At 40.6% G+C, this 11,696-nt stretch overlaps 1 long non-coding RNA gene across 1 annotated transcript; it reads right to left on the reverse strand.

The window, feature by feature from the left end:
• Positions 1 to 4,375: 4,375 nt before the first annotated feature.
• LOC123763118 (uncharacterized) lies at positions 4,376 to 10,372 on the reverse strand. Its single transcript, XR_006773397.2, has 2 exons — positions 9,901 to 10,372; positions 4,376 to 4,586 (listed from the first exon to the last, which is right to left on the reverse strand). It is a non-coding gene; the product is annotated as an uncharacterized lncRNA (long non-coding RNA).
• Between the last annotated feature and the right edge of the window lie 1,324 nt (positions 10,373 to 11,696).

An 11,696-nucleotide genomic window follows, 5' to 3' on the forward strand; every position in this document is an offset into this window, starting at 1 on the left:
TGGCCCATACGAGGCAGCTCCTATCTATAACCACCCAATCCCACTCATATACATGTCCAACCCGCGTTTGAACCAATCGAGGGACCCCACCTCCACCACGTTACGTGGTAATTGGTTCCACAAATCAACAACCCTGTTACTGAATCAGTATTTAACCAAGTCTTTCCTAAATCTAAATTTATCCAATTTATACCCATTCTTTCGTGTTCTGTCTTGTGTTGATACTTTAATACCTCTTTTGTTGTGTCCATTCATCCACTTGTAAACCTCTATCATGTCACCCCTAACTCTTCGCCTTTCCAGTGACTGCAATTTTAAGCTTTGTTAATCTTTCTTCATAAGAAAGTTTTGTAATTTGGGGAATTAACTTAGTTATCCTCCGCTGGACACGTTAAAGTGAATTTATATCCATTCTATATTATTGCGACCAAAACTGAACTGCATAATCTATTATGGGGCCTAACCAGAGCAAGATATAGCTGCAGAACAACACAGGTGTCTTGTTACTATCGCTTCGATTAATAAATCCCAGTGTCCTATTTGCCTTATTACGAACATTCATGCATTGATCTTTTTTGTTTTAAATTCTTACTAATCATAACTCCCATATCCCTTTCGCAATCTCAACACCATCTAGCTCGTATCTTGTAACTATATCATCATTACCTAGCCTCAGAACTTCACATTTACCAGCATTAAACTGCATTTGCCAATCCTTTGACCAATTCAAAACCCTATTTAGATCAACCTGAAGAGATAGTGAGTCTTCTTTTGTATTAATTTCCCTACCGATTTTCGTATCATCGGCAAATTCGCAAATGTTGCTACTCAAACCTGAATCTAAATCATTTATATATATTATAAACAACAGAGATCCCAGGACAGAGCCTTGAGGCACCCCACTAACAACATTTTCCCACTCTGACTTGACTCCATTTATACTAACTCTGTTTCCTTTGGTATAGCAATGCTCTAATCCAGCTTAATATAGCACCCCCAATACATGAGCTTCTATCTTTTAATCAGTCTTTCATGTGCCACTGTATCAAAAGCTCTGCTAAAGTCAAGGTACACAACATCCCAATCCTTACCACTATCAACCGCCTCAGCTATGCTAGAATAAAAGATAAAAAATTTGTTAAACATGAATGACCATTTATAAAACCATGTTGCGACTCAATTACTAATTTATGTTTTTCAAGATGAAGACGAATTTCATTTGCAATTATATATTCGAGTAAATTTCCTACAACAGACGTTAGGCTAATTGGTCGATAGTTTGAAGCAAGTGATCTATCTCCTTTTTTAAAAACTGGTATCACATTAGCAACTTTCCATAACTCTGGCACTCTGCCTGACTCTATTGATTTATTAAATATGGTAGACAGTGGGTCGCAAAGCTCCTTTTTGCATTCTTTAAACACCCTGGCAAACTCTTCATCCGGTCCTGGGGATTTGTTTGATTTGAGTTTTACTATTTGTTTAAGAACATCCTCCCTGGTAACTGCTAAACTAGTCAACCTGTCCTCGTCCCCACCCACATAGACTTGTTTGGCTGAAGGCATATTGTTAAGTTCCTCTTTAGTAAATACAGATATAAAATATTTATTAAAAATACTACTCATCTCTTTATCACTATCTGTTATTTGATCTGTCTCAGTTTTTAATGGACCTATCCTTTCCCAAATCTTTGTCCGGTATAATTGGAAAAACCCTTTAGGATTTGTTTTTGCTTGCTCTGCTATGCGAACTTCATAGTTTCTTTTTGCTTTCCTTGTCTCTTTAGTATTTCTAACTACATTAGTATTTGATCTATTCAATTTATATGGTATACTACATTCCTGGGCTTTGGTTAGAATATTTTTAAATAGGTTATATTTTGAATCCACATCGAAAACCCCTTTTACGTCACCTATCGCTGGGTTAACGTCTAGCTCCAAGACCGGCCCACAACCCATACCCAAGACTTTCCAATCTATTTGACCCAAAAAATTTCTTAGGCTTTTGAATCAGCTTTTCGAAAATCAGGCACTATCAATTTTCTCCTACAGATCTATTCCATTGAATGCTAAATCTGATTTCTTTATGATCACTGTTCCCTAGCTCACTCCCTATTGCCATTGTCCTTAATTTGTGTTTCCCTGTTAGTTAACACTAAATCTAAAATATTATTTCCCCGCGTTGGTTCCTTAATGTGTTTGCGTAAGATGCAATCGTCAATTAATTCTAGAAAATCTTCTGCTTCATTATTCCATGTTTTGTTCACCCAGTTATTCCACTAAAATTAAAGTCACCCATGACGTAAATACTGTTAGATCTAGATGCTCTAGATATTTCATCCCATAAATGCTTTTGCTTCCATTCTGTCTAAATTTGGTGGCCTATATATAACTCTTATTATAATGTTATTTGCTTTTTCGTTAATTTATCCAAATAGTTTTTGTATGTGGCTCAGTTTTGATTCCCTCTTTGAGACTACATTTTCAAATTGTCCCTAACATATATGGCTACCTCCCCCTCCTCGTCTAATATATCTATCTGTGTGAAATAGTTTAAAATCCATTTGATATTCAGCTAATAGTTCTCTATTTTCTACATTCATCCACGTTTCTGTAAGTGCAATAATATCTATTTTTTTCTGTGCAGACAAGAGCATTTAAATCGTTTATTTTATTAGACTTCTAGTGTTAGTGTAATATACCCTAAATGAATTGTTATTTTGAGGCTCCTCTCTTTTCCTGATCATTTTGCCAATTCTTTTCTCCCACAAACACATACTTTTATTACCTCCTTCCTTTAAATCGATTCCCATACCACTATCTACTAACAGTTTAAACCCAAACAAACACCTCTAACCACTGGTTCCAACGAGTTCGCAACAACAACCACCCCAGCCCTCGATAGATGAAACCCCATCGCGAGCATACATTTCATTTCTTCCATAGACGTGTTCCCAGTTGTCTACGAAAGATATTGCATTTGATTTGCAATATCTTTCCAGCCGGCAATTGACACAAAGTGCCCTCGACATCCATTCATTTCCCACTCCCTTTCTTGGAAGATTGCCACATATGATCGGGATTCCTCCCTTGCTTCTAACTAATTCAATTGCCGTTTGATACCTCTGAATCAGTTCCTCACTCCTAACTCGACCAACATCATTTCCTCCCACGCTAATGTAAATAACGGGATTGTTCCCATTTCCAGCTATAATATCATTCATGTTGTTTATAATATTTCCAATACCAGCTCCGGGATAGCAAACCCTTAACCTGTTCCCCCTATCTCTAGCACAAAACGTTCTGTCCAAATACCTTATCTGGGAATCTCCCACAACTAAAGTTTGCTTAGGTACTTCCTTTACTCTGAGGGGCCTGCGCTTCGTTGCTTTCCCTTTTGCGTGACCCACAGTCTCACCACAGCACTCGTCCTCCAATACGGCAAATGAATTAGACATTCTTAGGGCGTCTGTAGTCGGCTTTATCAAAGTCTTCTTAAAGCCCCTGTCCTTTACAACTTTCCAAGACGAGGTCTTTTTACTACTGGTCTCCTTCGTTCCTTCTTGTTATTTCAGCTGTCGTACCTCCTCCCATAGAGTGTCCAGCTCTGTCCTCAGAGCCCCAACCAGACTCATCAGTTCCTTCACCACAACTTCCATATTGTTTATGATAATATAACTACACTCAGGAGCGCCCGGCTAACACACCCTCTCACTGCGACTGTCTGCGCATGACTGTATATTAAAAGTATCAACACTAGACAGAACACGAAACAATGTGTATAATTGAATAAGTTTAGATTTAGGAAAGACTTGGGTAAATACAGGTTCGGTAACAGGGTTTTTGATTTGTTGAACCAATTATCGCGTAACATGGTTTAGATGGGGTCCCTCGATTGTTTCAAGCGTGGGTTGGACATGTATATGAGTGGGATATGGTGGTTATTGATAGGAGCTGCCTCGTATGGACCAATAGGCCTTCTGCAGTTACCTTTATTCTTATGTTCTTACAAGACCGAACACGAAACAATGGGTATAAGTTTTATAAGTTTAGATTTAGGAAGACTTGGGTAAATACTGGTTCGGTAACAGGGTTGTTTTGTGGAACCATAACGGTGGAGGTGGGGTCCCTCGATTGTTTCAAGCGTGGGTTGGACATGTATTTGAGTGGGATTGGGTGGTTATAGAAAGGAGCTGGCTCGTATTTGCCAATAGGCCTTCTGCAATTACCTTTGTTCTTATGTTCTTAATAGAAGCGTTGCACGAGAACGGTTCTACTTCAGTAACCTCAATTTGTAATATTGCTCTCAGTCCTTAACAAAGATAATTGTCAGTAATAAACAATGAATACCGAACAGAATTGAAAAAAAAATCAAATTCATTTTGAAATTGTTTAATTTTAAATGACAAAGACCATTTTACTATTTTTTTTTTTTGCCAAATAATTTGCATTCATTATATGTAATAGATTGTAAACGTCTTCAGTTATTTGCTTAGATAATTTGGCAGGTAATCGGCAGCACATCTGAAGCCCATGTCTCCACTAGAGGCATCTGGTGTGTTGCCATCTCTATCAGCACAGTAATATCTGAGAAGGAATAATAATGTTATGATATATTCTGTATAATCCTTGTTAATAGTTGCTCCATTGTTGTTTATATTTGAACTGAAATCAATTGGCACAACTAAAACCAATTAACTTATAAAATAATTAAGTAAATAATTATCAAAAGAAGGCACCAAACCGGGAAGGCTATGTAAGTAATTATCAAAAGAAGGCACCAAACCGGGAAGCCAGTGTCAACATACAAGCCAAGGACGGGAGTCGAACGAAAGGCACCAGAACTGAGGCGCAACCCAGTATGGTGCAAAGCATCAAGACAGCGAAGAGTAAAAAGAAGCAGACGAGTAAGCATGGCAATCATATTCGAGCTTAGATAGGACGAGAGAGGAATGTAAAGCAATGAGAGTGCGCCTATCTGCCCCCCAAGAAGTATGGGACAAGACCCGAAGGAGGGTAAGGGCCTTAGAGCACTCAACACGGAGGTAAGAGATATGGGGAGACCAAGACAAACGAGTGTCAAGGAATAACCCCAAAAGCTTCGCGGATTCTTTGTACTCAAGGGGATGACCATAAAGTGACAAAGAGGGACGAAGAACGACCCGTTTCCGCGTAAAAGTCATTGCACAAGTCTTAGAAGTGGTGAACTTGAAGCCATTATTGTTGGCCCAGTCATTGTGCAAGTCTTAGTTGTAGAGAACTTTAAGCCATTATTGTTGGTCCAGAAAGACTTCGGCATCAATCGCAAGTTAAAGCCGCCGTTGAAGGAAAGGTTAGTCATCACCTTGACAGCAGAAGGTAACTCGTCAACTTAAAGAGCTGAGAAATTCCTAGAGGGAAGGGAGGAATGAAGACCATTAAGGGTAACCAACAAAAGAGTAGTACTCAAATCACTACCTTTGGGTACACTTTCGTATTGCCGAAGGAGAGTACCAAGTACCAAGATTTACTTTAACGGAACGATTAGAGAGGAAACATTATAGGAAGATAGGGATATTATCACAAAGCCCAAAAGAACTCCATTCTTTTGGCGTTCGTAGCCAAAAGAACCATATTCTGTATCATATTCCATAATATGATACAGAATATGGTTCTGTATCATATAAGATACCATATTCTCTGAAAGATACCATATTTTGTAAAATATATCATTCTGTATAGAGATACCATACAGAATATGGTATCTCCATGTGGTATCATCCACCTTTTCCGGGTCAAAAATGACAGCAATAACAGAGATCTTCTCAACAAAGGCAGTACGAATATAGACCTCCAAGTTCACCACGACATCAGTCATGCTGCGACACTTACGGAAAATCAAATTGAGAAGAGGAGAGGTGGTGATAGTATTCTATAAACCACATCAGATAGACAGTGACCATACGTTCAAAACGTCTGCATATGCAAATCGTTAAAGCAATGAGGTGGAAGCTAGTCCTAGGGGACTGAAAAAGTCTCCCAGATTCGGTTAATAATATTCAGTAAATACTGATATTTGCATAGAGGGAGATGGTGAAGCATCTCCGAGAATGTCATCTAAGCCTGCCCGTAAAATTGCAAAGGGTCAGATTTGTGCTAAAATTTAAGGGACAAGGTTCTAGAAGGGGATTACGAGTAAGGAAAGACGGAGGAAGATGAGAACTGAAGCTAACAGATAAAAAGTGTGAACCCAGTTCGGAAGCGACCGATACCGGATTGGCCGCAACAGAACCGCAGAGGTGAAGGACTGGCGAGACATCTGAAATTCACTTGCCAGCTATCATACGGATTTTCTTCCAGATCAGAGGAGAGGAATGTCAGTCGTAATGGTGGAGACATAAGATTTCCAACTCTCACGCTTAGCAATACAGATAGTGATATGGATGGCCTGACATGCCACAGTCACCTTCCGAAACAAAATAAAAGAATGTTGGAATTTCATTTAGGCTGCACACTTACAACAGACAGCCCGAGCACAATCTGCATTCCACCAGGGAACACACTTTCCTGTCCCTGGGAGGTAGAGCGAGGTACAGGGCGATGAGCAACGTCGAATATGGTGTCAGAAAAATGAGAGGACTCGAGGGAGTGGCAGATCAGAGGTCGGAAAGAGTAGCATGTTAGGATGAAGAGGTTCCAGGCAGCCTTGGCAAACTGCCACCTAGGAAGGAGAGGAGATGGTTGAAAAAAAAAGAGGACAAAGGATAGGGAGGTTGCCACTGTTATGGAGGTCATCAAGAGTCCGCTGTGTAAAATCTAAAGAGAAGACAAGCAGAGAGAAAGATCAAGACAGGAAAGGGTTGCAAGTGCACGAGCCAACATGAGTAGGCTCAGCAGTTTTCAGAAGAGAGAAATAGAAGGGACAAATTGTTCGAGAAGGCGGCCCTAGGTGTTCGTCAGAACATCGCCAAAGAGCGTATGCCGACAATTAAAATCACACAAAGGAGTACAGATTCTGGTAAGTAATTCCAACAGGTACATGGATTACCTGTTGCCCGTGTAATCAGAATAATCATCACGGCCCTTGTGGATTTGATTATTTTAATCCAACAGGTGTTTAGGATCAGGAAAAGAGAAAGTGGGACATTTGAAAGAAGATAAATGAACAGACTGCGTACCATTTACTCACAAAGATACGGGCTGCAGAGGACTGAATGTGCAATGGAAAAGTAGAGGGACACGGTGAATATCATTACGGATCAAGAGAGCAGTAAGCCCTGACCAAAAGCTGGACAGGAAGAGAGAAAGGAATTACTGCGAAAGCGACCAGAATGAGCGTTAAGCATCAGCTCTCTGAGAGACAAATTGACGAAAACTGACGATCAGAGGTTGGAGTATGAAAGTTACCATAAAATCCACTAATACCCCATTCAAAAACAGAAATAATAGGAAAAATAGAAAAAACTAATTAAAAGTTGAACACGGGACACTTGGGAGGATCAGGCTCGGGTTCAGCTAAATCCGGGTCAGTTTCGAAAGCGAAACCCGAGTCATCCTCCCAAGTGTCCCGTGTCCAACTTTTAATTAGTTTGTCTATTTTTCCTATTATTTCCGTTTTTAACTATGTCCATTCTTGAATGGAATATTCGTGGATGTTATATTAACTTTCATAATCTCCAACCTCTGTTCTCTCAGTTTTCGCCACTTTGTCTCCAAGAGCCGATGCTTGACGCTCATCCTGGTCACTTTCACAGTAATTCCTCTCTTTCTCTTCCTGTCCATCTTTTGCTCGGGGCTTTACTGCTTTCTTGATCCGTAATAATATTCCCCGTGTCCCTCTACTATTTCCATTGCACATATGTAAATTTAGAAAAGACAATTGAGTCGAGGGAACAGAAGGAGCAGGCAGGCAGGCAGGCAGGCAGGCAGGCAGGCAGGCAGGCAGGCAGGCAGGCAGGCAGGCAGGCAGGCAGGCAGGCAGACTCTACAGTGACTAGGTGGTAGAAGGCCTCAGAGATAAACGGTCAAGGTAATGGTGAAGGACTGAACCAGTTCAGATCATTTGATAAAAGACAGTCAGAAGAAGACTCGAGGACCTCTGGAGGCTCCATAGAGGGGTCACTTGGACTCCGCCACAGAGATGGGAGGAGACTCGGACAGAGCTGGAGATGGAAAGCAAGGGGATTGACCGACGTTTTCTTACCAACTGGGGAGGAAGATGGATAGGAGCCAGGTTCACGCTTTTGACAGACGACGAACGTTGCGTCTTTCCTCGGGAAAAGAAATCCGATTACGACGTTTTAAATTAAGAATGGTTTCCACAAATTTGTAGAGTATGCATGAGCAGGAGAAGGCAGGGTGCGCGTCACCGCAATTGATGCAGTGAGGCTGGGGAGAAGAGCACTCCAGCTTGACATCACACATCTGCAAACTAATGGAGGGACTCATTCACTATCTTACAGTGAAGAATCTGGTAGAACCGACACATTATGGGTTCTGTTAAGAAAAGATCCTGCCTTACAAACCTGCTCACGTTTTTTGAACAGGAAACCGCTTCCCAGACAATAAACTTCCGGTGGATTTAGTATGCATGAATTTTGCGAAAGCATTTGATTAGATATCACATGAAAGACAGGCAAAGAAATTACAGGCACATGGAATCAATGGTAGAATATTAAAATGGATAAAATAAGTGGTTGAAACAAAGAGCAATGTGTTGTACTAAATGGGTCCGTATTTAAATACAGTAATGTGGTAAGTGGCGTTCCTCAGGGGTTCATTTTGGGGCCAATCCTATATTATCATTTACATCAGTTACATAGATGAGGATATTACAAACCACGCCAAATTTGTAGATGACACAATAATATGAAGTAAAGTGGAAAATAATAATGATATTGGAGCCCTACAAAGATCTACATGAACGCCACATATGGTCAGAAGACTGGCAAATGATTTTTAGTGCCCCCCCATCTTCAATGTGGGGGCATATCAACCCACGCCACCACAACAAAATCAATAACATTCCATTACAGCAGATTGATGAAGAAAAGGACATTGGAGTCAATATCCACCACTCACTGAAAGTTGCACAACAGGTAGGAGCAGCAATCAAAAAAGCTAACCAAACCCTTGGAATAATCATACGTACCTTTGACTTTACGGAAAGGAAGGTGGTGATTCAATTGTATAAATCTCTGGTGCGGTTCTCATTTGGATTACTGTATCCAAGCATGGAAACCCCATCTTCAGAAGGACATAGCTGATCTGGAGAAAATGTAGCACAGGGCAAAATAAAAAAATAATAATTCCCGAGCTAAGTAATCTCGTGTATTAGGAACGGTCGAAGGCCACAGGGTTATCACTTCAAACCAGGCATGACTGAAAAATTTGGTGAATGTGTATTCGGGAAATTTCTTCAAAAGGTCTAACGTGACAAAAACAAGACGCATCGGTTTCAAGCTCGTCAAGCCACAATGCAGAACTGAGAACAGATTCTTTTTAACCAGTGTTATTAAAGCCACGGAACCACCTTCCCGCCGAAGCCGTAAATGCCAAGAGTCTTTTGAATTTCAAAATCACACTAGAACAGATTTTAACAAATTGGGAAACCTTTGACAAGCGCTGACTTCTGTCCTCGTTGAGGCCACTAGTGGTAAGTGGATATCAGGTAATTCAGGTAAATAACTAAGATGCAACAAATTCTGTACATATCATTACCGAGACATAATTTTCACTTTACAAGTATTTCATAAGTATACTAATGTCCGAATGTTAGGGATTTTCTTTACAATACGTAACTGACAATAATTTATGATAGACAAGTGTTTATATATCGTAACGGAAAAGAAGATCAATGAAAAGTTTTTAATAATTTTGTCATCAGTTGTTGTGTCAATAGAGCACTTTACACTGACTTTACCTGTAGCGGATCTCCTGCTTGCACATCCGTGGCTCCCCCTTCATCACTCTCAGCTCAGCAAACGTGACGCCTCCCTGGCAGTAATTCATATACTTATTACAAAGGGACTGGAATGATTTAATATTCAAAATCAATCATCAGTGGCCTGTTTACAAATGTGTGTGTGTTTACAGAAATGCGAATAGATTAATAGACATGATGCAGATGGGTAGAAAGTGATCTGAAATACCAAGTAGCAAAGAAGCCACCAAGCTGGAAGGATCGTTTTACCACAGTTCATATCGCAGAATATTCAGAAGGTCCTATATATCAATGATGATACTAATACCAGAGCATAATACAAGCAACGTCAAAAGTAACCGATTCATCGTTAATGTTTATCACGATTGATCAGTACCGCTATCCAGCTGCCTTCGAGAGGCTGGTGTTCGTCACGCAACACTACATAACTCGTCGCCATTATTTGCCCTGCGTGGATGTTGGCAAGTGATCTTACTATTCAGCTCAAGAATGACAGTGGTACCTCCTGCACCATCGGGGCCGGCTACTTCCTATCTTCCTCACCACCAACACCACCTTCCTGCCTCCTCCTCCTGCCACACCATTAGAAGCTTGGCTCAACACAACCTCTTCATCAATCACCATACCTAAATTTATCACCCACACTTGTATTAACCAAATAATACTAATATACTCTAACTTTCCAAACTTTCTGTACTGTTCTAGCCTTCTCACAAAAGACTTGTGTTACTGTCGCAGTCAAATTGGTAGTGTACCTGGAGGAACAGATGTAAGTAATTATCAAATAAGATGCTAAGCCGGGAAAACTATGTAGCACCATCAAATGTGCAGGATATTCAAAGGTACTAAATATCACAAAGAATGACAGTACCAGAACAAAAACCCATAAATTGAATATGAAAGTTATCAGATTCACCAAGGATTTTATCGAGGGACCGGTGGAAGCAAGATGCATGCACATCCTGGAAGTCAGGGCATTCAAACAAGGATATGCTCGACCATAAGAGTGACAATCCAGTTTGGATAATAAGGAGCAGGTTGGAGCTCCATTAAGTGCCTGTGAGTTAAACATGTATGGCTAATACGGAATTTCGCCAAAGCCATTTCTCACTGCCGGTTACAGTGGTAGGAAGGTCATGGGACAAGCCACCTTCAAGAGCACGCAGTTTGTTACCAGTAGCAGAAGACCAACGACCCTGCCACCGGCCAAGGCTTGGAGAAGTAATAACTGGGTAGAAGCGAAATAAGGAACACCTTTGCAGGAAATGGGACAAGTGCTGATAACCTCCGTCACGGCAGCGTCCGTATGCTCATTTAAGGAAAAACCAATATTGCTGAGAACCCAGCAAAACTTGACTATCTTAAATCTGTTGGAGATAAGAAACAGCCAATGTTGAATTTCGACGACCACAGGATGGACATGATTAAAGGACTCCAGAGCCATGAAGGCACTGCAAGAGTCAACTACAACAACAAAAGAAGATGACAGCAAGAAATCAGTTGAAGAGCATACAAACTGCATAAAGTTTCGCTGTGAAGATGCTAGTCTCCAGGGGAAGGCAACACACAGGTGTTGTCAGGAAATGCAACTGTGTAGCCTACTCCATCGCTAGATTTATACCCATCTGTGAAGACGGAAACGAAGAAAGAGTGGGTAGAAAAGTGAGCAAGGAAAAAGGCGTTTCAGAACTGTAAGAGGGGTAAAAGCTTTTGTCATGCAGGTCAAGGTTTTACAAAACTTAGGAAGACGGACCCTCCAAGTGGGAAAGGATGGA

Source organism: Procambarus clarkii, chromosome 47 (assembly GCF_040958095.1).
Source record: "Procambarus clarkii isolate CNS0578487 chromosome 47, FALCON_Pclarkii_2.0, whole genome shotgun sequence".
In the NCBI taxonomy this organism is placed as follows: Eukaryota; Metazoa; Arthropoda; class Malacostraca; order Decapoda; family Cambaridae; genus Procambarus; species Procambarus clarkii.